The sequence below is a fragment of the Lolium perenne genome, chromosome 2 (genome assembly GCF_019359855.2).
Source record: "Lolium perenne isolate Kyuss_39 chromosome 2, Kyuss_2.0, whole genome shotgun sequence".
In the NCBI taxonomy this organism is placed as follows: Eukaryota; Viridiplantae; Streptophyta; class Magnoliopsida; order Poales; family Poaceae; genus Lolium; species Lolium perenne.
In genome coordinates this window covers 20,622,454-20,648,994 of record NC_067245.2, presented here as the reverse complement: position 1 = coordinate 20,648,994, position 26,541 = coordinate 20,622,454, and positions in this window count along the sequence as shown.

Genomic DNA, 26,541 nt, shown 5'->3' with positions numbered 1-26,541 from the left:
TGGGCCAATATTTGGCGCAACTAGGACCGGCTTCAGTGTCGGATCAACTACGCGTGAGGCTCTACTCACAGTCCCTCACGGGATCGGCTTTCGGATGGTACACCTCTTTGCCACCAGACTCCATCCGGACTTGGAAGCAGTTGGAAGAGCAGTTCCATATGCAGTACCATTCAGAGGCTTAGAGTCCTGGCATTGCCGATCTAGCACAACTACGTCGAAGCGCGGAGAACCGTGACAGAATACATCCAGCGCTTCAGGAATCTTAGGAACCGATGTTATTCGGTTCGTATAAGCTGAAAAGGAAGCGATCGAGTTGGCGATGGCGGGCCTCGCAACACCGCTCAAGGACATGGCCTCCCAAGCGGACTACCCCTCACCAGCGCACATGGTTCAGAAACTATCGGCATATGAACAGCGCCACCCGGACCTGTACCAAGACAAGTTCAAGCGTGCAGTAGTCCTGGTCGATGCAGAGGAAGACGAAGTTCCTGCGGGAGACCAAGAGGTAGCAGTGGCTGAATGGACTCGGGGAGGAACCCCCATGTCCTGCAAATGGGTAAAGCCACCAGGCCCGCCCCGGGGGTTTGATTTTGACGTGACCAAGACTGAGCAAATCTTCGACCTCCTGCTCAAGGAGAAGTAGTTGACGATTCCTGAAGGTCTCAAATTCCCCACGGTGCAAGAGCTGAACGGAAAGCCATACTGCAAATGGCACAACTCGCTCTCCCATGCCACCAACGACTGCAGGGTATGGCGTCAGCACATCCAAGCGGCGATAGAAAAAGGGCGTCTAATTTTTAACCAGTACGCCATGAAGGTCGACACCCAGCCCTTTCCCGCTGTTAACATGGTAGACTGCACTTACCCTGGAGGTTGCCAGCCAGGATCCTCGTTCAGCATCAACATGGTAGGACCTGGGCACCACTCTGGCAAAGATGTAGACGAGGGCAGCTGCTCTCGTAGCAAAGACACAGAGGAGGCCGCTCCACGCGATCGGCTCCGTCATGATGGCAAGCGCTACGTCACAGAGGGAGAGGTGAAGAACATAAGATATCAGCGACCCCTCTCTGATCACCTCCTCAACAAGTATGTGAGTCAGTATGACCAACGCCGACGGTCCAGCTATGATGATGAAGGAGATCGTCTGGCTAGAGAAGCCAGAAGATATCGTCGGCATAATCGCGATGAGGAGGAACACGAGCGCCGTGCCATAGAAAAATCAAGGGAGCAAGACGACAGCGACAGGCACTGGGACTGCCCCTTCTTCAGACACTGCTGGGATTCAGGAATGAGCCGATTGCCCACAATCGGCAATTGCCCAGAATGCAACCAGAAGAAGAAGGAGGCAGCCAACGTGTCTGTGTTCAGGCGCTTAGGGCCTCTCCCGCCACAAAGCAAACGTGCTGAGTCCCCTCGGTGGGCAGATCTCGAGGAGTCCGAAGACGAGGGACAAGAAGAAGAAGAAGACAGGTACCACCGGCCCAGGTGGTGCCCTGATGGACTCGGCCGTTCACAAAAGCGCAGGGTTCAGCGATTGCGCGGCCTGGAGGAAGCCGAAAGGTTATACTTGCATACACTAAGGAAGGCACGACCTGATCTGGCTGCGAAAGTTCAGCGAACCCTGGATGAAGAGGGTCGTCCATGGAAAATGGAGTGGCGCACCAAGCAAAGGAAAGCCGATGATGAAACATCGGCTGGCACAAACATGGTGTTCATCCTCCCTTCAGAGTTCAATGCTCCAGGATTAGACGAGGCACCTGTTGCACAACTTGACTGCGGCCCGAGGCCGGTTATCTTTGAGAAGCCACGAGAAAGAAGCTACAGACATCTGAAGGCCTTGTATTTGCGAGGTTATATCGATGGGAGGCCCGTAAATAAGATGCTGGTGGACACCGGAGCGGCAGTCAACATCATGCCGTACTCTATGCTACGTCGGCTGGGACGCTCTAGCTCAGATCTAATCAAGACCAACGTGACATTGAGCGATTTCAACGGCCAAGCGTCTGACGCACAAGGTGTTCTGAACGTGGATCTGACCGTAGGAAGGAAAACTATCCCTACAACGTTCTTCATCGTCGATAGCACGAGCACTTATGCTGTTCTGCTAGGAAGAGATTGGATCCACGCCAACTACTGCATTCCCTCCATGATGCACCAATGCATAATACAGTGGGATGGAGATGAGGTAGAAGTCGTCCAGGCCGATGATTCAGCCGAAATTTCAACGGCTGGCATGAACGCATGGGAAGCAGCAGGCCAAGAACCCCTCTCAGGTATCAATTTGGACGATTGCGAGCGCATCGACGTGACGAAGGGAAGGGTTAAGCTGGTTTTATCCACTGGCCTGACCATGTAGCTGAGGCAAAGCAATGAGCAAACGGGGCGAGGCTGATCCTTGTGATCGGCCCCAAAAATTATGAAGGAGCATTACAGAACCTTCAGTCAACACTTCAATAGATATGGAGGCCGATTCCAGCGATCGGCCAAAATTATCCTCACCACATGTTCTGCTTGTGTTCGTCCTTGATCCTATCAGGAGCCGACGTGCGAATTACAGAGCCGATATCTGCCATTCCCTAACAGATTCGGCTCGGGGGGCACCTAAACACGATGAACATGGGAACAGGTGCAGGAGGACATGTGTGCAGTAAAATATTGGGGCCGATAGGAGAAAATCGGCCAGTAAAAAAAAAATTTAGACAGCCGATGCAAGGGCATCGACTTTAGAATTGAGAAGCAGCCGATGCGCAGCCATCGACTCTAGTGGAATTATGCGAGGTTTACCGAATCTCCACCAAATCCAGGCCAGCTGTGGTGCCTTCTGCTTCTTCGCGGGAGTAAAACAATGGGAATTTCTTCAGCTGCTTCGAGCCGATCCGGGTTCCTGAACCTTCTTGTTGAGGATTTCCAATCTTTGGTGCTAGTTCAGCCGTGTTGACAGAAGGGGTTGTCGGCTTTCTAAGGAGGAAAGGTGATCGGCTTTGGTGCGTCCTCTCTGACATTCTCGCCCCGAGTAAGGCTCGGGGGGCAGCAGGCCTGGTGGATACTCTGTTTAAGAGCCGATTGGGGTACCATCGGCTGGTCTTTCGCCGCCACCTTCTTCACAAATGATGAGTATTAAAGAAGACCATTAGGTTTGGTTGGAAGAATTCAAAGGCTTCCCTGAAGATTCTACATTATCCACCAGATTTCAAAATCATCAGTTGAAGGATGGAAGGGTGAATTTTAAAGGACCGATGCGTTGCTATCGGCTCATTACGCATTGGCAAAGGGGACGAATCGGCAAGATCAGTATAAGAAGAAATCGGCTAAATTAAACTCAAAGGAAATCGGCAAGATCAAATTGGGGAAAGTTCTTCATTGATAGATTTCTTACATAAAGAGCTGATTGCTCTCAAAAGGAAGTACTAGGGGATACATTGCCCCGTCTACTACTACTGGTCCTATACTAGAGGTCCTATCTACGGGCCGTCGCTGCCCTCGTCGTCGCCGTCGTCGCCGCTGTCGGCGCTGCTCCCGGCGGGCTCATCGTCGCTCCAATGGCCGCCGACCGGGCCCTCATTGTCCTCGTCCTCTTCGTCAGCGTCGTCGTCGTCGCTGTCGAAGTCGGCCCTGAGTTCCCCGGCCAGGGGCAGAACCGCTTGGCCGGCGGCTCGTCGGAGGAGGTGTCGTCCTCCTCCTCCTCCTCTTCTTCCTCCTCCACCTCCTCGGGAGAGGTGAAGTCGCAGGAGAAGCGGTCGTCGTCGCTCTCCTCCTCCGTCTCCCCGCTGGCGAGGAAGCGGAGGTCGCTCTCCCCGTCGGTCAGGGACTTGTCGTCCTCCGACCAGATGGAGAAGTCATGGCTAGACTCCTCCCCGGCCTCAATGGCGCGGCGGATGTTGGCTGCGTGGACCTCCGCCGGATTCGGTTCCGGCGTCGGCTCGCGGGAGGAAGAGGACTGGGTGGAAAGATCCGATGAGGCAGAGGAGGAAGAAGACATGGTGGCACGGGAGGGCTTTTGGAGTGCTAATGCGAAGAAGATGCGGAAATAAGCTGTGCGGAGCGGTTAAATAAAATGGGATATAGTGGAAATTCAATGCCACGCAGTTTCCGAGGAAGTGGTGCCTAAAAAGAAAAAAAAACTGCCGAGGTCACGCGGAGAAGTTGAGAAGGCAAGGCATCATGATGATGGATACGCAACGGTTACGCCACGATATGACCCGACGAAGGAAAAGCAGTGATTTTGGAATTACCAATTCCAAAACCAGGGGGCATGTGTTATCACCAGAATTTGACCGAGCCGAGAGGTGGGCCGCGATCAAGATGAAATTGAAGAATATACATGGAAGAATTACGTGAATCGGCTTTGTTATGCTGAGTTTGGGCTAGTCTGCCTTTGTATCTGTAACATATTAGGATACGTGTCGGTTAGTTAGAATTTTACCCGTGCACGGTTAGGTGCACGTCTAAGTTAGAAAGTCCCCTGGACTATAAATATGTATCTAGGGTTTATGGAATAAACAACAACCAACGTTCAACCAACAAATCAATCTCGGCGCATCGCCAACTCCTTCGTCTCGAGGGTTTCTACCGGTAAGCAACATGCTGCCTAGATCGCATCTTGCGATCTAGGCAGCACAAGCTCCATGTTGTTCATGCGTTGCTCGTACTGAAGCCTTGTTGATGGCGAGCAACGTAGTTATCATAGATGTGTTAGGGTTAGCATAGTTCTTCGCGTAACATGCTATCGTAGTGCAACCCTTGCATGTCTAGCCACCCTCACACCTATCTTAGGTGTGGGGGCGGCACCCCGCTTGATCATTACTTAGTAGATCTGATCCGTTACGATTGCTCCTTGTTCTACAAGGATTAGTTTAATATCTGCAATAGTTAGGCCTTACAAAGGGGTGGAGGATCCAGCGGCACGTAGGGTGTCGTTTGCTAGCCCTAAACAGGATGTTCCGGGGATCAACCTCATGTTGGTTTTTAGGCCTTGTTTAGGATCGGCTTACGATCACCGTGCGTGGCCGCGAGGCCCAACCGTGAGTAGGATGATCCGATTATGCGGTGAAAACCCTAAATCGTCGTAGATCTCATTAGCTTTATCTTGATCAAGCAGGACCACCATATATTCGTGCACCTCATACGAATCATGGGTGGATCGGCTCCCTGAGCCGATTCACAGGATAACCTGAGAGCCGATCGAGGCTCGTATTTAATGTTTACGTGTATGCCATGCAGGAAACTAAGCGAGGCATCTCCATCACCTTCCTGACCAGGTATAGGTCAGGTGGCACGCCCTTGCATCAGCATCGGACGTGTGACCAGAAGGCTTTGCGGGCCGTCGCTCAGAGGGACCTCAGCCAGCCGCAGCTCTAGGTTGTTCCCGGCTCTACGGTGTTGCCCGTCGCTGCCCGCCGGTGGGTTTCTGACGACAACACGTACTCGGTCACACGTTCGGTGTTGATGAAGACGACGTCCTTCTCCCCGTTCCAGTGGGCAGCAGAAGTAGTAGATCCTCCTTGGAATCCCGGCAGCACGACGGCGTGGTGGCGGTGTAGATGGAGATCTCCGGCGGAGCTTCGCTAAGCGTATGCGGGAGAGGTGGTGGAACAGGGCGGCTAGGGTTTGGGAGAGGGGGCGCCGGCCACTATGGGGTGCGGCCAACTAGGGCTTGGTCTGGCCGGCCCCTTCCCCTTGCTCCTCATTATATAGGTGGAACCCCCAAGAGTTGGTCTACAAGTCTTCGAATAAGACCCCAACCCAAAACCTTCCATGTGTAGGGAAACCTACCCAAGGTGGGATTCCCACTCAAGGTGGGATTCCCACCTTTCCTTGAAGGGGGTGGCCGGCCACCTTGGTGGAGTCCACCTGGGACTCCACCCCCTTAGGGTTGGCCGGCCATGCTAGGTGGAGTCCCTCCGGGACTCCGCCTTCCATAGTGATTTCTTCCGGACTTTTCTAGAACCTTCTAGAACCTTCCATAAATGCACCAGATCATTTTCAAACTTATAAAATGACTTCCTATATATGAATCTTATTCTCCGGACCATTCCGGAACTCCTCGTGATGTCCTGGATCCCATCCGAGACTCCGAACAAAACTTCGAACTCCATTCCATATTCCATATCTACTTAAACGACATCAAACCTTAAGTGTGTCACCCTACGGTTCGCGAACTATGTGGACATGGTTGAGATCTCTCTCTCTCTCCATCCAATAACCAATAGCGGGATCTGGAGATCCATAATGGCTCCCACATATTCAACGATGACTTAATGATCGAATGAACCATTCCCATACGATACCGATTCCCTTTGTCACACGATATTTTACTTGTCCGAGGTTTGATCATCGGTATCTCTATACCTTGTTCAACCTCGTCTCCTGACAAGTACTCTTTACTCGTACCGTGGTATGTGGTCTCTTATGAACTTATTCATATGCTTGCAAGCTAATTAGACGACATTCCACCGAGAGGGCCCAGAGTATATCTGTCCGTCATCAGGATGGACAAATCCCACTGTTGATCCATATGTCTCAACTCATACTTTCTGGATACTTAATCCCACCTTTATAATCACCCATTTACGCAGTGGTGTTTGATGTAATCAAAGTACCTTTCCGGTATAAGTGATTTACATGATCTCATGGTCAAAAAGGACTAGGTAACTATGTATCGAAAGCTTATAGCAAATGAACTTAATGACGTGATCTAATGCTACGCTTAATTGGGTGTGTCCATTACATCATTCTCACAATGATATAACCTTGTTATTAATAACATCCAATGTTCATGATCACAAAACTATGATCATCTATTAATCAACAAGCTAGTTATATAAAGAGGCTTACTAGGGACTCTCCTTGTTGTTTACATAACACACATGTATTAATGTTTCGGTTAATACAATTATAGCATGGTATATAAACATTTATCATAAACACAAAGATATATAATAACCACTTTATTATTGCCTCTTGGGCATATCTCCAACAGATATCATTCACCACATGAAATTATAGGGAGATCGCTAGTAATCAACGCTAGGCTTATATCTCAATCTTAACTTGTGAATCACTTGGTGATCATAAGTAGAATCCTACCACATCTATATTCCACTTATTCCTCAATTAAAGAACATAAGAAAACCTTAGAGTTAAACTCTATACTTTATATGGTGAGAAACCATTCATCATTATAACCAAAGTTAACTATAAAAAGAACCGTAGTCACTTTAGTTACTTTAATGATAGATTAAGGATAATAATAGAAGTCTATTGGTATAAGATAAAACCAATTCTCAAGTCCTTAATAACTAAAGGAAAACAACAACTACTAAGCAAGTAACCACCTTATCATGGATAGGGGAGACTAAACCCTAGTTGGTGCATCATTTGGGTGATCACAAATATAAACCTAGTTCACATTTGAGTTCCAAACCATATGCCCTTAGGTGAATATCATTAGAACCCTAGAATTGCTCACAAACTAAATCTTATGCTTCAATTATTGAACTTAAGATCAACCTAGTGCTAAATTCTATAATTAAGAACCATAGGTGGTGATCAACCACTTATCATTATAACCCAGACCAAACCATGATGAGAGTAGTATCTACTTTCGGTATTTCAAGGTGTTATTAAAATATAATACTAGTACTACCCTTGAAATAGGATTATAATAAACCTTGCAAGGCCTTAATAAATGAGTGTTCACATGAAATCATATTCTAAAATAAGAAACTAAGCAATGAGATCACAAGTCATTAACCATCTCCTGCCAAATAAAATCAAGTAAACATATCATCCATTATTTAAAAGTATTATGAATATTATAAAAATAGGTTGCAAATCAAAAGAAAGAGAATGGAAATTATAATTGTTGGCGTACCTAATCAAAAATATTATGTATGTTGAATTTACCACTATATTAAAAATCAAAAGAACATGTTCCAAGTTGTAACTATTATCTAGGAGATAATTGTCATACTAAAATAATTACCATATCTGCAAACAGAATTGAGCTCAAATTTGAATTCAACAAATGAGAATACAAAACAGAAAATAAAGAAGAAAAAGAAAAGAGGAGAAAACCCACCTGGAGCTTATCTGGCCGCAGAAGCCCAGCAACGCAGCCCAGCAACAGCCTGTTGCGGTCAGAAACCCACCGGCGAGCAGCGACGGGCAACACAGGAGAGCCGGGAGCAACTTAGGGCTGCGGCTGGCCCTGGTCCCTCCGAGCGACGGCCCGCAAAGACTCCGGCACGCACGTCCGATGCTGGTGCAAGGGCGTGCCACCTGACCTATACCTGGTCAGGAAGGTGATGGAGATGCCTCGCTTAGTTTCCTGCATGGCATACACGTAAACATTAAATACGAGCCTCGATCGGCTCTCAGGTTATCCTGTGAATCGGCTCAAGGAGCCGATCCACCCATGATTCGTATGAGGTGCACGAATATATGGTGGTCCTGCTTGATCAAGATAAAGCTAAAACGATCTACGACGATTTAGGGTTTTCACCGCATAATCGGAACGTCCTACTCACGATTGGGCCTCGCTGCCGCGCACGGTGATCGTAAGCCGATCCTAGATAGGGCCTAAAAACCAACACGAGGTTGATCCTCGGAACATCCTATCTAGGGCTAGCAAACTACACCCTACGCGCCGCTGGATCCTCCAACCCTTTGTAAGGCCTAACTATGCAGATATTAAACTAATCCTTGAAGAACAAGGAGCAACCATAACGGATCGGATCTACTAAATAATGATCAAGCGGGGTGCCGCCCCTACACCTAAGATAGGTGTAAGGGCGGCTAGATGTCTAAGGGTTGCACTACGATAGCATATGATACAAAGAACAATGCTAACCCTAACACATCTAAGATAACTATGTTGCTCGCCATCAAAAAGGCTTCAGTACGAGCAACGCATGAACAACGAATAAACTTGTACTGCCTAGATCGCAAGATGCGATCTAGGCAGCATGATGCTTACCCGGAAGAAACCCTCGAGACAAGGGAGTTGGCGATGCGCCTAGATTGATTTGTGGTGAACGTGATTGTTGTTTATTTCATAAACCCTAGATACATATTTATAGTCCGTAGACTTTCTAACGTGGGAATAATCCCAACCGTGCACGAGGCAAACTCTAACTAACCGACACGTATCCTACTATATTACAGATACACGGGCAAACTAGCCCAAACTTTGCATAACAGGCCGATTCACGTATTTCTTCCATGTATATTCTTCAAGTCCATCTTGATCGCGGCCCACCTCTGAATCGGTCAAATTCTGGTGATAACACAGCCTAGGTCCAGCCCCAAACAGCAGCCCAACACCGGCCCGTACCTCTTCGCGTGGATAAAGACGAGGGAGACGTCGTCGTCTTCGTCTCCTCCCCTCGACGCGCAGGAGACCGCCACGGCGACGGCGAGCTCCACGTCCCGGCCGCCAATGTGGACCGAACAAGTAGCGACAACCACTGGAGAACCTATAAATACCTCGCCATAGTCTCCGCCGCTCACGTTCTTCTTTTTCTTCTAATTTCCGAAACCCTAACTCGCCGGCCACGATCTCGCCCCGGCGATTCCGACCACCCCAGAGCCCGCCGTTGAGCTCAGGAGGAGCGCCTCGATGTCCTCGTTCGTCTGGTGAAGTCACAGGCCGAGGGGAGCTCGGAGGATGAAGATTTTGTCCGCTCCCTTTCGCGGTACTGCGAAGGAAACGACGACCGTCGCGTCGCCTCCGTCTCCAATCAACACCGACGACCCTACAGGAAGCATCCAGGTGATCTTGCGCATCTTTTGAGCATCATATCGAGCCCTAGGTCGCGCCGTAGAGCCCTATCACCATCGACCACCGTGCACCGCCGCAGCACCTCACCGACGGCCATGCTCCGGTGACCATTTCGGAGCGGCGCCAGTACCAATATCTTCACCTCGACGTGATGAGTCTCGTGGAGTAAGTAGTTTGCCCGCGGGGTGAGCTTAACTCCGACGACCACCACCACAGTCCGCCGGTCACCGTGCCCATTGCCACGTTGGCAATTTTGACACGGTCAAACACGCGTGGCAGCTGACGTGGACCGTTGGCCCACTCGTCAGTGACTCTAGGTAACACCAGCCCGGGTGTGTTTATTTCGAAGTCTAGAAAAACATCTGAAACTTTGCATGAATTTGTAAAATTCATCTTAACTCAGAAAAACTCAAATGAGTTAAAATGTTCAGAAAAATAAACTCTATTCAATAAAAATATAATATGAAACTTTATTTTAAATAAAAATTTAATTATTTAACCCTATTAATTTAAGTCTTTATATTAATTCTAAATTCAATCAAAATTCAACAATTAGTAAAACTTTTCAAATTAAATAAAAACCATTAATTAAATAAAGAAAACATTGAAACTAAGGGTCTGTTTGGTTCCCAGCCACACTTTGCCAAGCCTAACTTTGGCAAGTGTGGCAGCCACAAAAGTGTGGCTAGGATTTTGGAAGCCACAAAGTGTGGCAAAAGTTGGCAAAAAATTCACTCTATGACAAGTGGGTCATATGAATAGTGAAGTGTGGCAGCTCCAAAGTGTGGCAAGAACCAAACACATGCCAAATTGCCAAACTTTGGCTTGGCAAAGTGTGGCTGGGAACCAAACAGGCCCTAATTTTCTTTATTTAGTATTTTGTTAAATCCTTCTTAGAGGGATTTAAACCCTGATTAATAATTACCTTAATTATTGAAATCTTTAAAAATTAGAAAATGACAAATCCAATATTATTTTTATTTCAAAGTTATTAATAACTTCAACTCCATAATCAAGTTATTACTTTAAGAGTGCATCCCAAATAGGAAACCCCAATTCCATGAGGTATATAGATTACAACCTCATCATTTCATGTGGAACCCTAAAAACTCTAATGCCATTAGAAGCCCTAGCTCCACTATTTCATATGAACTTAATTTGTTTCTAAACCTAGACCCTAGGTTAAACATGAGATCATAATATTCTATCTTCATTCATAGGTTCATAATGAGCAACTCAATGTTTGTTCATATTCACATAAAGTACAAGAACCATATCACAAAACCCTGCTAGAGTTAGATACTTATGAACCATCATACCTAGGAGCCAACTATTCTTTACTTAGTGAATTCAAAAGTAAACCTAGACAACCTCAACCTTAATTGTAATACTTCTTATTACTTAAGAAGTATGTTCTTCAAAAGTTATTCTTTTGAAGAAAATAAGGAATCATCATCAATTCTGCCTAATAGGACCTATAGCCAATAGTCAGCTATCACCAGCAAGGTATACCAACCTTGATAGCAAGTATTTATAATAAATTGCTCAAGATGCTTAGGCTTAACTCAACCCTACAAGCTCTAGCTATTGATGAAACCAACATGGTTGGGATCCATCTAATTCTTACCCTAGAAACTAGTTGAAAACCATAGTAAACCCTAGAACCCCACAACCCAAATTACCATACTTGTTCTTTATTAAAGAACATGTTCTTCAAAAGTTATTCTTTTGAAGTATATGACAAGTAATCATTAACCATATCATATAGTATCTAAACCAACAATTGTTCTCTACATATTAACATTATGCCAACTACTTTTCCTTGTGTACTAAATTGATTACTATGCTTTATTATGCCACTTGTGTATGATACTAATACAACCAAACCCTTAATAAGAACCTTGTTTGTGAATCACTCCAAAAGTGTAACACACCCTAAAACCAATCATATCAACTCACTAATCTTAAATCATCGGGGTTAGGTTACGCTTAGAGCGATTGCATCTCATACTTATGCATTAATTGCATCCTTGGCAATCTTTTAAACATCGTCCTTACCAGACGATGATGCTATTTCAGAATTTGGAGTTATTGCGTATCGAAGACCTTGTCTGCATAATCTTGCAGTCAAGAAAGGCAAGTTCATCGCTTGCTCATGTCATTTGAGTATTTTTACCAAATTACTTGCAAAGTACTATACTTATCACTCTTGCATGAAAAGAAAAAGTATTACTTTGATAACTATGAATATGACTATGTGGTTGGATTTGGAACCATGGAATGTGTTGACATGGTGGAGGTTCCATTGCAATGGGTTTATATCCATCTAGGATTAAACAACAAATGTCGTCCAGTGATTCTTGTGCCGTAAAACTCGTGTTAACCATAAGATCTCGAATGGGACGGACTAGTCAATTGTATTTCCACCTCCCGTACATCAACGGATGCGCTTACCGTAGCAGTCGTGTCTTGCGGGAGCAACTTGAGGGTGGGGATCCCACTCTAATCCCCCACGGTAATGCGGTCTATGATGGGTTGCATCTACCGGCGAAGGAGTATATGGTTAGATCCCAGAACCGTTGTCGTGGTCGGGGGCCATCCTTAATTGGTATAAGTACACCGGCGAGGACCCAGGGTCGGGGATTGCAAAAAAGGGTGGGTGTGCGAGGTAGCGGAGGAATATGATTGGCTATGACCTTATACCGGGCCTCACACCAAAGGAAGTGTGGACGGGGAATATGCCCGGTTGGCACCAAGGTTAAGATCTCTTATGGGTAAAGCATCACACCTCTGCAGAGTGTAATGAATCGTGACATGTCACTCCCTGTTCCGGGTTTGGAACTGCGAACGCTGCCGGAAAGGAACTCCATGAAGTTCTAGTAAACCGGTGAAGGCTGACGGACATAGTTCTTCTGAATAAAAGCAACCTTTTGAAGAAATGGTTATGAAAACCTACATTGGTATTAGACTTTTTGGTCTAATGCTGTAACTAGTGCATTAAACACCTCTTTCCTATAATGAACTTGTTGAGTACGCTCGTACTCCTACCACTCTTAAATCCCTTGCTTAGATATGAAGGCATCAAAGGAGGATCTACAGTGCAACTCGAAGGCCGAGGAGACAACAACTACTTCAAGGGACAGGACCCAGACAGAAGAGTCGAACACCACATCTGATACGTCTCCGACGTATCGATAATTTCTTATGTTCCATGCCACATTATTGATGATATCTACATGTTTTATGCACACTTTATGTCACATTTGTGCATTTTCTAGAACTAACCTATTAACAAGATGCCGAAGTGCCGATTCTTTGTTTCTGCTGTTTTTGGTTTCAGAAATCCTAGTAAGGAAATATTCTCGGAATTGGACGAAATCAACGCCCAGGGTCCTATTTTGCCACGAAGCTTCCAGAAGACCGAAGAGGAGACGAAGTGGGGCCATGAGGTGGCCAAACCACAGGGCGGCGCGGCCCAAGCCCTGGCCGGGCCGATCTATGGTGTGGGCCCCTCGAGACGCCCCTTGACCTGCCCTTCCGCCTACAAATAGCCCTCGTCGCGAAACCCCCAGTACCGAGAGCCACGATACGGAAAACCTTCTAGAGACGCCGCCGCCGCCAATCCCATCTCGGGGGATTCAGGAGATCGCCTCCGGCACCCTGCTGGAGAGGGGAATCATCTCCCGGAGGACTCTACACCGCCATGGTCGCCTCCGGAGTGATGAGTGAGTAGTTCACCCCTGGACTATGGGTCCATAGCAGTAGCTAGATGGTTGTCTTCTCCTCATTATGCTTCATTGTCGGATCTTGTGAGTTGCCTAACATGATCAAGATCATCTATCTGTAATGCTATATGTTGTGTTTGTTGGGATCCGACGGATAGAGAATACTATGTTATGTTGAATGCAATGCATCTTGTCCCATCATATTGGGAAGACCTTTTCTTCGAACTGTTGGTGCTATCATTGATATGAAGGAAGGTAATATTAAATATCAATTTCCTCTCAAGAAAGGTATGGAACACTTCCCTAGGAAGAGAATGAAGTTACCTTTTGATTCTATTATTAGAACAAATTATGATGTTGACACTTCGTCTCTTGATAATACTTGATACACACTTTCTGCGCCTAGCTGAAAGGCGTTAAAGAAAAGCGCTTATGGGAGACAACCCATGTTTTTTACTACAGTACTTTGTTTTTATTTTGTGTCTTGGAAGTTGTTTACTACTTTAGCAACCTCTCCTTATCTTAGTTTAGTGTTTTGTTGTGCCAAGTAAAGTCGTTGATAGTAAAGTTCATACTAGATTTGGATTACTGCACAGAAACAGATTTCTTTGCTGTCACGAATCTGGGCAAAATTCTCTGTAGGTAACTCAGAAAATTATGCCAATTTACGTGAGTGATCCTCAGATATGTATGCAACTTTCATTCAATTTTAGCATTTTCATTTGAGCAAGTCTGGTGCCTCAATAAAATTCATCAATACGAACTGTTCTGTTTTGACAGATTCTGCCTTTTATTTCGCATTGCCTGTTTTGTTATGTTCGATGGATATTTCGATTCCATTGACTTTCAGTAGCTTTGTGCAATGTCCAGAAGTGTTAAGAATGATTATGTCACCTCTGAACATGTATATTTTGATTATGCACTAACCCTCTAATGAGTTGTTCTAAGTTTGGTGTGGAGGAAGTTTTCAAGGATCAAGAGAGGGAGATGATACAACATGATCAAGGAGAGTGAAAGCTCTAAGCTTGGGGATGCCCCGGTGGTTCATCCCTGCATATATCAAGAAGACTCAGGCGTCTAAGCTTGGGGATGCCCAAGGCATCCCCTTCTTCATCGACAACATTATCAGGTTCCTCTAGTGAAACTATATTTTTATTCCATCACATCTTATGTACTTTGCTTGGAGCGTCGGCTTGTTTTTGTTTTTGTTTTGTTTGAATAAAATGGATCCTAGAATTCATTGTGTGGGAGAGAGACACGCTCCGCTGTTGCATATGGACAAGTATGTCCTTAGGCTTTACTCATAATATTCATGGCGAAAGTTTCTTCTTCATTAAATTGCTATATGGTTGGAATTGGAAAATGATACATGTAGTAATTGCTAAAATGTCTTGGATAATGTCATACTTAGCAATTGTTGTGCTCATGTTTAAGCTCTTGCATCATATACTTTGCACCTATTAATGAAGAAATACATAGAGCATGCTAAAATTTGGTTTGCATAATTGGTCTCTCTAAGGTCTAGATAATTTCTAGTATTGAATTTGAACAACAAGGAAGATGGTGTAGAGTCTTATAATGTTTACAATATGTCTTTTATGTGAGTTTTGCTGCACCGCTTCATCCTTGTGTTTGTTTCAAATAAACCTTGCTAGCCTAAACCTTGTATCGAGAGGGAATACTTCTCATGCATCCAAAATACTTGAGCCAACCACTATGCCATTTGTGTCCACCATACCTACCTACTACATGGTAAATTGCTTGAGTGCTACCTTTAAATTTCTATCCTCTACCTTTGCAATATATAACTCATGGGACAAATAGCCTAAAAACTATTGTGGCATTGAATATGTACTTATGCACTTTATCTCTTATTAAGTTGCTTGTTGTGCGATAACCATGTTCCTGGGGACGCCATCAACTACTCTTTGTTGAATATCATGTGAGTTGCTATGCATGTTCGTCTTGTCTGAAGTAAGGGAGATTTACCGCTAGAATGGTTAGAGCATGCATAATGTTAGAGAAGAACATTGGGCCGCTAGCTAAAGCCATGATCCATGGTGGAAGTTTCAGTTTTGGACAAATATCCTCAATCTCATATGAGAAAATTAATTGTTGCTACATGCTTATGCATATAAGAGGAGTCCATTATCTGTTGTCTATGTTGTCCCGGTATGGATGTCTAAGTTGAGAATAATCAATAGCGAGAAATCCGATGCGAGCTTTCTCCTTAGACCTTTGTACAGGCGGCATAGAGGTACCCCTTTGTGACACTTGGTTAAAACATATGCATTGCGATGATAATCCAGGTAATCCGAGCTAATTAGGACAAGGTGCGGGCACTATTAGTATACTATGCATGAGGCTTGCAACTTGTAAGATATAATTTACATGACACATATGCTTTATTACTACCGTTGACAAAATTGTTTCTTGTTTTCAAAATCAAAGCTCTAGCACAAATATAGCAATCGATGCTTTCCTCTTTGAAGGACCTTTCTTTTACTTTTATGTTGAGTCAGTTCACCTATTTCTCTCTATCTCAAGAAGCAAACACTTGTGTGAACTGTGCATTGATTCCTACATACTTGCATATTGCACTTATTATATTACTCTATGTTGACAATATCCATGAGATATACATGTTATAAGTTGAAAGCAACCGCTGAAACTTCATCTTCCTTTGTGTTGCTTCAATGCTTCTACTATGAATTATTGCTTTATGAGTTAACTCTTATGCAAGACTTATTGATGCTTGTCTTGAAGTACTATTCATGAAAAGTCTTTGCTATATGATTCACTTGTTTACTCATGTCATATACATTGTTTTGATCGCTGCATTCACTACATATGCTTACAAATAATATGATCAAGGTTATGATGGCATGTCACTCCAGAAATTATCTTTGTTTATCGTTTACCTGCTCGGGACGAGCAGGAACTAAGCTTGGGGATGCTGATACGTCTCCGACGTATCGATAATTTCTTATGTTCCATGCCACATTATTGATGATATCTACATGTTTTATGCACACTTTATGTCACATTTGTGCATTTTCTGGAACTAACCTATTAACAAGATGCCGAAGTGCCAATTCTTTGTTTCTGCTGTTTTTGGTTTCAGAAATCCTAGTAAGGAAATATTCTCGGAATTGGACGAAATCAACGCCCAGGGTCCTATTTTGCCACGAAGCTTCCAGAAGACCGAAGAGGAGACGAAGTGGGGCCACGAGGTGGCCAAACCATAGGGCGGCGCGGCCCAAGCCCTGGCCGCGCCGACCTGTGGTGTGGGCCCCTCGTGACGCCCCTTGACCTGCCCTTCCGCCTACAAATAGCCCTCGTCGCGAAACCCCCAGTACCGAGAGCCACGATACGGAAAACCTTCCAGAGACGTCGCCGCCGCCAATCCCATCTCGGGGGATTCAGGAGATCGCCTCTGGCACCCTGCCGGAGAGGGGAATCATCTCCCGGAGGACTCTACACCGCCATGGTCGCCTCCGGAGTGATGAGTGAGTAGTTCACCCCTGGACTATGGGTCCATAGCAGTAGCTAGATGGTTGTCTTCTCCTCATTATGCTTCATTGTCGGATCTTGTGAGCTGCCTAACATGATCAAGATCATCTATCTGTAATGCTATATGTTGTGTTTGTTGGGATCCGACGGATAGAGAATACTATGTTATGTTGATTATCAATCTATATGTTGTTTATGATCTTGCATGCTCTCCGTTACTAGTAGCTGCTTTGGCCAAGTTGATGCTTGTAACTCCAAGAGGGAGTATTTATGCTCGATAGTGGGTTCATGTCTCCGTGAATCTGGGGGAGTGACAGAAGCCACTAAGGTTATGGATGTGCTGTTGCCACTAGGGATAAAACATTGATGCTATGTCAGAGGATGTAGTTATTGATTACATTACGCACCATACTTAATGCAATTGTCTGTTGTTTGCAACTTAATACTGGAAGGGGTTCGGATGATAACCTGAAGGTGGACTTTTTAGGCATAGATGCATGCTGGATAGCGGTCTATGTACTTTGTCGTAATGCCCAATTAAATCTCACAATACTCATCATATCATGTATGTGCATTGTCATGCCCTCTCTAATTGTCAATTGCCCAACTGTAATTTGTTCACCCAACATGCTATTTATCTTATGGGAGAGACACCTCTAGTGAACTGTGGACCCCGGTCCAATTCTCTTTACTGAAATACAATCTCTTGCAATCTTGTTCTCTTTGTTTTACTGCAAACAATCATCATCCACACTATACATCTAATCCTTTGTTACAGCAAGCCGGTGAGATTGACAACCTCGCTGTTTCGTTGGGGCAAAGTACTTGGTTTGTGTTGTGCAGGTTCCACGTTGGCGCCGGAATCCCTGGTGTTGCGCCGCACTACATCTCGCCGCCATCAACCTTCAACGTGCTTCTTGACTCCTACTGGTTCGATAAACCTTGGTTTCTAAGCGAGGAAACTTACTGCTGTACGCATTACACCTTCCACTTGGGGTTCCCAACGGTCGCGTCTTTGTACGCGTGTCAAGCTAAATTTACGGCGCCGTTCTTGGGAGATCAAGACACTGCAAGGGAGTCTCCACATCCCAATCTCTTTACTTTGTTTTTGTCTTGCTTAGTTTTATTTACTACTTTGTTTGCTGCACTAAATCAAAATACAAAAAATTAGTTGCTAGTTTTACTTTATTTGCTATCTTGTTTGCTATATCAAAAACACAAAAAAATTAGTTACTTGCATTTACTTTATCTAGTTTGCTTTATTTACTGTTGCTAAAATGGGTACTCCTGAAAATACTAAGTTGTGTGACTTCACAACCACAAATAATAATGATTTCTTATGCACACCTATTGCTCCACCTGCTACTACAGCAGAATTCTTTGAAATTAAACCTGCTTTACTAAATCTTGTTATGCGAGAGCAATTTTCTGGTGTTAGTTCTGATGATGCTGCTGCCCATCTTAATAATTTTGTTGAATTTTGTGAAATGCAAAAATATAAAGATGTAGATGGTGACATTATAAAATTAAAATTGTTCCCTTTCTCATTAAGAGGAAGAGCTAAAGATTGGTTGCTATCTCTGCCTACGAATAATATTGATTCATGGACAAAATGCAAGGATGCTTTTATTGGTAGATATTATCCCCCTGCTAAAATTATATCTTTGAGGAGTAGCATAATGAATTTTAAACAATTAGATACTGAACATGTTGCACAAGCATGGGAAAGAATGAAATCTTTGGTTAAAAATTGCCCAACCCATGGACTGACTACTTGGATGATCATCCAAACCTTTTATGCAGGACTGAATTTTTCTTCGCAGAACCTATTGGATTCAGCTGCTGGAGGTACCTTTATGTCCATCACTCTTGGTGAAGCAACAAAGCTTCTTGATAATATGATGATCAATTACTCTGAATGGCACACGGAAAGAGCTCCACAAGGTAAGAAGGTAAATTCTGTCGAAGAAACCTCTTCCTTGAGTGATAAGATTGATGCTATTATGTCTATGCTTGTGAATGATAGGACTAATGTTGATCCTAATAATGTTCCGTTAGCTTCATTGGTAGCTCAAGAAGAACATGTTGATGTAAACTTCATTAAAAATAATAATTTCAACAACAATGCTTACCGGAACAATTCTAGTAACAACTATAGGCCATATCCCTATAATAATGGCAACGGCTATGGTAATTCTTATGGGAATTCTTACAACAATAATAGGAACACACCCCCTGGACTTGAAGCCATGCTTAAAGAATTTATTAGTACACAAACTGCTTTTAACAAATATGTTGAAGAAAAGCTTGGGAAAATTGATATACTTGTTTCTAAAGTCGATAGTCTTGCTGCTGATGTTGATCTTTTGAAATCGAAAGTTATGCCTAATGAAAATCATCATAATAAAATTGTTACTACAACAAATGCCATCCAAGTTAGAATTAATGAGAATATAAGATTGATGGCCGAATTGCGTGCTAGGTGGGAAAGAGAAGAAAATGAAAAGGAAGATAATATAGCTAAAGTTTGGACTATTACCACCACTAGTAATGCTAATGCTACACAAGTTGCTGCACCTCCTACTATTACTAATAAAAGAATTGGTTTTAGCAATGTTTCCACTTCTAATGCAAAGCGCGAAAAACTGCCTGAAACTGCCTGTGATAAAACTGCTGAAATTTTTTCCAACATTGGGGATGATGATCCCATTGCTTTAGATTATAATGGTTTGAATTTTGATGATTGCCACATCTCTGAAGTTATAAAGTTCTTACAAAAACTTGCTAAGAGTCCTAATGCTAGTGCTATAAATTTGGCTTTCACGCAACATATTACAAATGCTCTCATAAAAGCTAGAGAAGAGAAACTAGAGCGCGAAGCTTCTATTCCTAGAAAGCTAGAGGATGGTTGGGAGCCCATCATTAAGATGAAGGTTAAAGATTTTGATTGTAATGCTTTATGTGATCTTGGTGCAAGTATTTCCGTTATGCCTAAGAAAATTTATAATATGCTTGACTTGCCACCGCTGAAAAATTGTTATTTGGATGTTAATCTTGCTGATCATTCTACAAAGAAACCTTTGGGGAAAGTTGATAATGTTCGCATTACCGTTAACAATAACCTTGTCCCCGTTGATTTTGTTGTCTTGGATATTGAATGCAATGCATCTTGTCCCATCATATTGGGAAGACCTTTTCTTCGAACTGTTGGTGCTATCATTGATATGAAGGAAGGTAATATTAAATATCAATTTCCTCTCAAGAAAGGTATGGAACACTTCCCTAGGAAGATAATGAAGTTACCTTTTGATTCTATTATTAGAACAAATTATGATGTTGACACTTCGTCTCTTGATAATACTTGATACACACTTTCTGCGCCTAGCTGAAAGGCGTTAAAGAAAAGCGCTTATGGGAGACAACCAATGTTTTTTACTACAGTACTTTGTTTTTATTTTGTGTCTTGGAAGTTTTTTACTACTGTAGCAACCTCTCCTTATCTTAGTTTAGTGTTTTGTTGTGCCAAGTAAAGTCGTTGATAGTAAAGTTCATACTAGATTTGGATTACTGCGCAGAAACAGATTTATTTGCTGTCACGAATCTGGGCAAAATTATCTGTAGGTAACTCAGAAAATAATGCCAATTTACGTGAGTGATCCTCAGATATGTACGCAACTTTCATTCAATTTGAGTATTTTCATTTGAGCAAGTCTGGTGCCTCAATAAAATTCATCAATACGAACTGTTCTGTTTTGACAGATTCTGCCTTTTATTTCGCATTGCCTGTTTTGTTATGTTCGATGGATATTTCGATTCCATTGACTTTCAGTAGCTTTGTGCAATGTCCAGAAGTGTTAAGAATGATTATGTCACCTCTGAACATGTATATTTTGATTGTGCACTAACCCTCTAATGAGTTGTTCTAAGTTTGGTGTGGAGGAAGTTTTCAAGGATCAAGAGAGGGAGATGATACAACATGATCAAGGAGAGTGAAAGCTCTAAGCTTGGGGATGCCCCGGTGGTTCATCCCTGCATATATCAAGAAGACTCAAGCGTCTAAGCTTGGGGATGCCCAAGGCATCCCCTTCTTCATGGACAACATTATCAGGTTCCTCTAGTGAAACTATATTTTTATTCCATCACATCTTATGTACTTTGCTTGGAGCGTCGGTTTGTTTTTGTTTTTGTTTTGTTTGAATAAAATGGATCCTAGCATTCATTGTGTGGGAGAGAGACACGCTCCGCTGTTGCATATGGACAAGTATGTCCTTAGGCTTTACTCATAATATTCGTGGCGAAAGTTTCTTCTTCATTAAATTGCTATATGGTTGGAATTGGAAAATGATACATGTAGTAATTGCTAAAATGTCTTGGATAATGTGATACTTGGCAATTGTTGTGCTCATGTTTAAGCTCTTGCATCATATACTTTGCACCTATTAATGAAGAAATACATAGAGCATGCTAAAATTTGGTTTGCATAATTGGTCTCTCTAAGGTCTAGATAATTTCTAGTATTGAATTTGAACAACAAGGAAGACGGTGTAGAGTCTTATAATGTTTACAATATGTCTTTTATGTGAGTTTTGCTGCACCGCTTCATCCTTGTGTTTGTTTCAAATAAACCTTGCTAGCCTAAACCTTGTATCGAGAGGGAATACTTCTCATGCATCCAAAATACTTGAGCCAACCATTATGCCATTTGTGTCCACCATACCTACCTACTACATGGTATTTCTCCACCATTCCAAAGTAAATTGCTTGAGTGCTACCTTTAAATTTCTATCCTCTACCTTTGCAATATATAACTCATGGGACAAATAGCCTAAAAACTATTGTGGCATTGAATATGTACTTATGCACTTTATCTCTTATTAAGTTGCTTGTTGTGCGATAACCATGTTCCTGGGGACGCCATCAACTATTCTTTGTTGAATATCATGTGAGTTGCTATGAATGTTCGTCTTGTCTGAAGTAAGGGAGATTTACCGCTAGAATGGTTAGAGCATGCATAATGTTAGAGAAGAACATTGGGCCGCTAGCTAAAGCCATGATCCATGGTGGAAGTTTCAGTTTTGGACAAATATCCTCAATCTCATATGAGAAAATTAATTGTTGCTACATGCTTATGCATATAAGAGGAGTCCATTATCTGTTGTCTATGTTGTCCCGGTATGGATGTCTAAGTTGAGAATAATCAATAGCGAGAAATCCGATGCGAGCTTTCTCCTTAGACCTTTGTACAGGCGGCATAGAGGTACCCCTTTGTGACACTTGGTTAAAACATATGCATTGCGATGATAATCCAGGTAATCCGAGCTAATTAGGACAAGGTGCGGGCACTATTAGTATACAATGCATGAGGCTTGCAACTTGTAAGATATAATTTACATGACACATATGCTTTATTACTACCGTTGACAAAATTGTTTCTTGTTTTCAAAATCAAAGCTCTAGCACAAATATAGCAATCGATGCTTTCCTCTTTGAAGGACCTTTCTTTTACTTTTATGTTGAGTCAGTTCACCTATTTCTCTCTATCTCAAGAAGCAAACACTTGTGTGAACTGTGCATTGATTCCTACATACTTGCATATTGCACTTATTATATTACTCTATGTTGACAATATCCATGAGATATACATGTTATAAGTTGAAAGCAACCGCTGAAACTTCATCTTCCTTTGTGTTGCTTCAATGCTTCTACTATGAATTATTGCTTTATGAGTTAACTCTTATGCAAGACTTATTGATGCTTGTCTTGAAGTACTATTCATGAAAAGTCTTTGCTATATGATTCACTTGTTTACTCATGTCATATACATTGTTTTGATCGCTGCATTCACTACATATGCTTACAAATAATATGATCAAGGTTATGATGGCATGTCACTCCAGAAATTATCTTTGTTTATCGTTTACCCGCTTCGGGACGAGCAGGAACTAAGCTTGGGGATGCTGATACGTCTCCGACGTATCGATAATTTCTTATGTTCCATGCCACATTATTGATGATATCTACATGTTTTATGCACACTTTATGTCACATTTGTGCATTTTCTGGAACTAACCTATTAACAAGATGCCGAAGTGCCAGTTGCTGTTTTCTGCTGTTTTTGGTTTCAGAAATCCTAGTAAGGAAATATTCTCGGAATTGGACGAAATCAACGCCCAGGGTCCTATTTTGCCACGAAGCTTCCAGAAGACCGAAGAGGAGACGAAGTGGGGCCACGAGGTGGCCAAACCATAGGCGGCGCGGCCCAAGCCCGGCCGCGCCGACCTGTGGTGTGGGCCTCGTGACGCCCTTGACCTTCCCTTCCGCCTACAAATAGCCCTCGTCGCGAAACCCCCAGTACCGAGAGCCACGATACGGAAAACCTTACAGAGACGCCGCCGCCGCCAATCCCATCTCGGGGGATTCAGGAGATCGCCTCTGGCACCCTGCCGGAGAGGGGAATCATCTCCCGGAGGACTCTACACCGCCATGGTCGCCTCCGGAGTGATGAGTGAGTAGTTCACCCCTGGACTATGGGTCCATAGCAGTAGCTAGATGGTTGTCTTCTCCTCATTATGCTTCATTGTCGGATCTTGTGAGCTGCCTAACATGATCAAGATCATCTATCTGTAATGCTATATGTTGTGTTTGTTGGGATCCGACGGATAGAGAATACTATGTTATGTTGATTATCAATCTATGTGTTGTTTATGATCTTGCATGCTCTCCGTTACTAGTAGATGCTTTGGCCAAGTTGATGCTTGTAACTCCAAGAGGGAGTATTTATGCTCGATAGTGGGTTCATGTCTCCGTGAATGCGGGAGTGACGAAGCCCCTAAGGTTATGGATGTCTTTGTTGCCACTAGGGATAAAACATTGATGCTATGTCCGAGGATGTAGTTATTGATTACATTACGCACCATACTTAATGCAATTGTCTCATTGTTTGCAACTTAATACCGAAGGGGTTCGGATGATTATCTGAAGGTGGACTTTTTAGGCATAGATGCATGCTGGATAGCGGTCTATGTACTTTGTCGTAATGCCCAATTAAATCTCACAATACTCATCATATCATGTATGTGCATTGTCATGCCCTCTCTATTTGTCAATTGCCCAACTGTAATTTGTTCACCCAACATGCTATTTATCTTATGGGAGAGACACCTCTAGTGAACTGTGGACCCCGGTCCAATTCTCTTTACTGAAATACAATCTACTGCAATACTTGTTCTCTTGTTTTTACGCAAACAATCATCATCCACACTATACATCTAATCCTTTGTTACAGCAAGCCGGTGAGATTAACAACCTCGCTGTTTCGTTGGGGCAAAGTACTTGGTTTGTGTTGTGCAGGTTCCACGTTGGCGCCCGAATCCCTGGTGTTGCGCCGCACTACATCTCGCCGCCATCAACCTTCAACGTGCTTCTTGACTCCTACTGGTTCGATAAACCTTGGTTTCTAACTGAGGGAAACTTACTGCTGTACGCATCACACCTTCCACTTGGGGTTCCCAACGGTCGCGTGCTGTACGTGTGTCAACATCCAACAAGGATAAAACCTAGATTAGCAATAGAAGGGAACTAGCTTCCTAAACTTAGCTCCTATGTAGATAGAATCTATTCATAGCCTCTGTAGCTAGTTAAATACTCTACAAATAGAGTTTGTGTTAGGATTAGACTACGAGTCATTCTTCTGGAGTTTATTTGCAGTTTTACCTCATTGTAAAGTAGGAGGTTGTGAGGATCTTATGTAACAGAGTCTATGTGTAATTCTATAGACATGCCTTGGACCCGCATATGTTTCTGTTGTACCACTCTGAGCGATATAATACTAGTGGAACAGTGTTTCATTGGTGTTATATTAGACTTGCATACTACACCATGCAGTGGTATGCCGGGTCACCACAGGTGCCCATGGCATCGGCGCCACATATGTTGTTTATATGTCGAAAACATCCAGGGGCTCCGGACGCCTGGGACTTAGCAGTTTTGGCGAGGCTGTTTGTGTGGCACCGATGGCAATCGGCGCCACACTGTGAAGTTTGGCGCCCGTGGCATCGGTGCCACACAAACAGCCTCGCCAAAACGGCTAAGTCCCAAACGATTTGTCTTACAGTATGTTTTGGGCAATTACAAGTGCATGTGTGGCGCCGATGGGAGCGGCGCCACACATCCTGCCACGTCGGATTCTGTACACAGCCCAGCGTCGAGGGCGCCATGTCGGCTGGGAGAGTGGCGCCGCCGGCACGGGCGCCACACAATGAGGTGTGGCGCCGGCGTGAGGGCCGTCACACAAAAGGGTTAGATGGGTGAAATAGTTTGCCCGGAGGGTCAGTCTGTGATATAGTTGAAATTTTTGTGTAAATCACCGCGCATGGCTCCGCTGCACTCGACTGTTGACGTCTGCAGGTATTTTAGGTCGTTCAGGAAACGGCAGCCTGATCCGGCGATTTACACAGAAATAACCCTTTGTTGCAACTATAGCACAGACTGACCCTCCGGGCAAACTATTTCACCCATCTAAACCTTTTGTGTGGCGCCCCTCTCATGGGCGCCACACATGCCCGAGTGGCGCCCGTGCTGCCGGCGCCACACTCCCAGCCAACGTGGCGCCCTCGACGCTGAGCTGGTGCGCCGATCCGACGTGGCAGGATGTGTGGCACCGATGCCACGGGCGCCACACTTTCAAAGTGTGGTGCTCGTGGCAAGGGCGCCACACATCCACTTATGTGTGGCCGCGCGAGCCCCCCCAGCCCGACCCAGCCATTTCCTCTCTCTGTTTCTTCTTCCTCTCAACAAGGCGCCCGGTTCTCTCTCTCCCCCCCTCAAATCCCTACTCTAATCTCTTGGATTTCGTTAGATCTGCCCGTGGAGATCGTTCCCAACCCGTTCCTTGAGGTTATCTCCTTCGTTCCCCTTCTTTTCATCCATTGATTTTGTGTATTTGGTTGAATCTACATGTGAAACCCTAGATGTGGATTTGGTTGATTTGAGGGTGGAGATGTATTTGGTTGGATGTTAGGGTTGTTGAATTAGGAGAAGTGGTAGTGTGCTAGTTTGTATGGGTAGATTATGTTGATTATGGTAACTAATGAACACATGTGTGTATGTGTTGTTCCCATTATGCTAGGGCGATGGAAAGAATTGTTCATGTTCATCATGTGGACAAGGATGCTTTTTTGAAGGGAAACATAGAGCCGGACCCGGAAGAGGTTGACTTGGTGTTTGACCTTAGCCCTAGCTTTGCGGAGGTGGTAGCACAAGTGAGGGTTGAGTTGAATTGGAATGAGCCAAATGATGGTGTTGAGCTAGAGGGAAGACATAATGTGGGGTTTGGAATGCACACCCATTGGAAGACAATGCGTATCAACTCCGAGCAACGTTGGTCCGTTTACAAGGAGACGGTGGCTGGGTCACAAGACAAGGCTTTGGAGGTTTTTGCAACCAAGACGGTTGATGCTCGTATCGAGCTTGACCTTACCGGCCCTCCTCCCCCGTTCGAGAGAGGAGTCCACCACCCATGAG